Here is a 4,026-nt window from a genome sequence, read left to right on the forward strand (position 1 = left end):
TATCAGTATGGTATGGTCAGTTTGGCCTGAGTGGACATCTGGTTAGTGATAAAACATCCAGAGTGGTTGGCTCACATCTGCCAACTGAATGCAATAAGTCTCTGCTAAAGGGTTTCACTTAAGGTGGACACTTGAAAGATAACACGCGTGGACATCCTATGAGTGCTACAAGAGAACAGTAAAAGATAAGATATCCTTTAGGCATTATTAAAAGGCCTATAGGAGGTGAGGGTGCACTTTTGTGATATGCTAGGATGATAACTAGATCACTAGGTAATAACTCAAGAAATCTTTGTTTACCTAGCCTTGTGATAGCTATCTGTATAGAAATATGAAACTTGATATATTTAGTACATTTGGTGTAATGTATTTCTCCTGTAAACCCAAATAATCTGATTTTATTTTCATAAATTACATATAATAAGAAAACTGTCAATTCTGTAGAATCAACCAGTTTACAACATACTTTTATATACAGTGAAGAAGGCAATGAAATAGTTTTTAATCTCATTTTATACATGAAGCAACAGGTACAGAGACTAAATTATTTGCCTAAAGCCAATGGCTAATAAATACAGAAGCTGAAACTTGGGTAAGCCCTACAAATTCCCCCTCTTCCTTCTCTTAAACAACTGAATCCCATCAAACTCATGTGTACTTGACAATCCAGGCTAGGGTTCAGGTTGACTAGTGATGAGGGGAGAACCTACACTTCACAATAATGAATTCTCTTAGCCTGATGTGCTTTACAGGGTAAGACATGGCCAAGTGTATGTTACAGGTTGCAAGTGGCTGTTTGCTCATGGAGATATATTTTTAGCTTCTTTTTATTTTAATGATGCTGGATGACTCAATTTCTTTTCATTTCACATGAGAAGCGTGGTGATATTTTCCTGTTTTACTTCGCTTGAATATAAAACACCTTAATGAGCTGTGATGCTGGGTGGGCTAGTCTGCCTTTGTTTGCTCCTGAACTTCCATGGAATGCTTGGCCCCAGTAGAGCTTTCTCAGTTCATTGCTCTTTTTAAGGAACTGTTAGAGGAGCCTGAGGGCTCTTGAACTTTTGATGCCAATGGGTAGTGAGACACTCTCTTGGCTTAATAGGTTCTTTCCATAATTGCTAGACTGTATTTGTTTTTCAATACCGGCAGGCAGAGATATCCGGGGGGGGGGGGATCTTTGGGTATAATGCAGAAAACAGTTTTTTCTTACTTGTTTTAGTTCTGTTGCTTTGTCATTGTTGTTGTTTTACCATTTCAATTTACTATCTGTGCATAAAACACTTAGTGTGTTTAGCTAATGTATTAGAATGGAAGCTGAGTGAGTATTTTCAATTTTGTCTTTCCTTAACAGACCATGATTTTCCAGACCAAGAATTCTGTAACAGATTAAGTCAGGGGTTCATCTTTGTATCTGCTTTATTTACAGATTGGACACATTCACCCCATTGTAATATCCACCTATGACTCACTTGTAGTTTATGTGTGTGTGTGTGTGTGTGCACCCACACACACTCATGTGCACATGTACTATCTAGTTTACTTCATAGACTAAGATCTTTGATTCACTTGTGGTTTTTAGTTTTAATTTTTTTTAACACTTATTTAACAGAGCGCAAGAGGGGAAGGGTAGTGAGAGAAGGAGACACAGAATCTGAAGCAGGATCCAGGCTCTGAGCTGTCAGCACAGAGCCCAAAGCTGGGCTCAAACCCATGAACCATGAGGTCAGGACCTGAGCCAAACTCAGATACTTAACCGACTGAGCCACCCAGGCGCCCCTGGTTTTTAGTTTTAAAAGAGTAGCTGCTCAAGTATAATTTCTCTTTTAAAAGTAAACAAATTAAGTTTAAAAGCTTATCGGTATATGTAATATTTTTTACTTGTTTTTGCCAAAAGAGATAATTTCTTCTCTAATTGTTCTAACAAACAGTGTGAAGACTGCTCTTACAAAGGAAGTAGTTGACAAGAATTACATGTGTGTGTGTGAAGAGAGCCAATTTTTTGATAGCAGACTTTTAAAAAAATTATAGCCTATATTAACAAAGTGAAATTATGATAGGGAAAGATAGGATAAAATAGAGAGGGAAAGTTAGGACCTGAGATCTCTGGGTGGGGAAAAACACATATTTTAAAAAATGCTGGGAGCATCTGACTAGGAGCAAACTTCCTCAGGCTTAAGGTTCATCTTAAAAATCTAATGAACACCACCTACTTCTCCTCAGGTTCCCCTCAGGATTTTGACAATCAAAATACCTAACTAAAATAGATAAACCATAAAACTCATGTTGTAAAAGGGACAGTATGACCATAGTCTGATTCCTCACACAATGAAGTCAGCCAGTCAAGAATGGACAACCCAGAACCTAGAGTTATCAAACCAATAAGGGTAGGACCTGAGAAGGAATGAGGGGGAAGGGAAGCGAGGGTGACCAAAATCCTATAAAACAAAGTCCCTTGCCTATAGTCCACAGATATTCACTTTCGAATGCCCCCACTCTGCAAAGAGAGTTTCCATACTATTCTTCCTTTCTGATCTTATACTCTAATAAACTTTTGCCTGCTGCTCATTTTATTCTGTGTCCACCTCTTCATTCTTTGAAGTGGAGAGACAATGAACCCTGGGTGTTGAGGTAAAAAATCCTGCAACAAATTGGAGAGGACAGGATGTAGGAGGGGGAGGGAGAATGGGAGAGAGGAAGTGTTATAAAAGATCATTTATTAGTAGAAACTTGAGCTATAGTTGGACCAATAGATTAGAAAACTACTGCCATTGAAAAGATAGTTTCTCGTTCAAAGGTCCCAAGAGGTAAGAACACACCAGGTCATGGAGGTATCTACACACGGAAGTATCGCTATCAGTTAGGAGATGGAAGGAGAGGGAAAACTGTGGGCAAGAACTTTGTTATGGTTTCTTCAGTAGAATGTGCAAGGCAGGATAGGCAGGTTTAGGACTGACCAGTTTGAACAATTTCAGTGTATAAGGTCTGTCCTTACTTGTCTGGCACCTAGCCTATGGTGATTAGGGTAGAGAGTTAGCATCCCAGAATGTGGCAGTGTGATAGAGTGGGTAGTTGGGCTCTGGATTGGTTGATTTGTATTTGCAAAGTGCACTCTTGGGTGAGTTGTTTCTTATTTCTGGGAATTGGCTCCCCTTGGAAGGGGTGATCCCCCCGGGGTCAGCAAGTCTCCAGATGTCAAAATATCAGAATGTGTACAATAAAAGACATGGTTAATACAGAGAGAAAGAGAAGGAAGGGGAACTGGAGATAAATTAAGAAGAAAGACACATAAAATAGCCTTGAAACTAAAATGATGTTTCAGAAATTTAATATCATAGTATAGATGAAGAAAACAAGGCTTTCTCTGATGTATTCATGTTGTGTGTAAGTATTCTCTCCACTTGGCCTTCCACAGAGCATTTTAAAGTTTCTACTACAACAATATTTACCACAGTGCTTCAATTCTTTTTTTTTTTTTTAATTTTTAAAACATTTATTTATTTATTTTCGAGAGACAGAGAGAGACAGAGCACAAGCAGGGGAGGGGCAGAGAGAGAGCGAGACACAGAATCAAAGCAGGCTCCAGGCTCTGAGCTGTCAGCACAGAGCCCGACACAGGAGTCAAACCCATGAACCATGACCTGAGCCGAAGTTGAATGTTCAACCAACTGAGCCGCTCAGGAACCCCCACAGTGCTTCAATTCTAATTATTTTGTGATATCTGTTTTCTCCACAGGACTAAGGAGTCCTGGAAGTCAGTACTTTATTATCTCCTCTATGTACCAGCTCTAGCACATTCCAAACCCTTACAAACCTTTGAAGAAGGCAGGGAAAAGAAGACAAGAAAAATGGAAAAGAAGACAGGAAGTGCTAGAGTTTCAAGGACTGTTGGCATAAGAAGGGGATTTGAATACTCAAATCATAAAATTGAAAATAAAAAAAGAAGGGGACTTGAGGCTAATCTCCAGGGAAACACCAATGACAGAATTATTTTGTAAGGAGGAGGCTAGCAACGTATATCTTATG

This window comes from Lynx canadensis, chromosome D3 (assembly GCF_007474595.2).
Source record: "Lynx canadensis isolate LIC74 chromosome D3, mLynCan4.pri.v2, whole genome shotgun sequence".
Lineage (NCBI taxonomy): Eukaryota > Metazoa > Chordata > Mammalia > Carnivora > Felidae > Lynx > Lynx canadensis.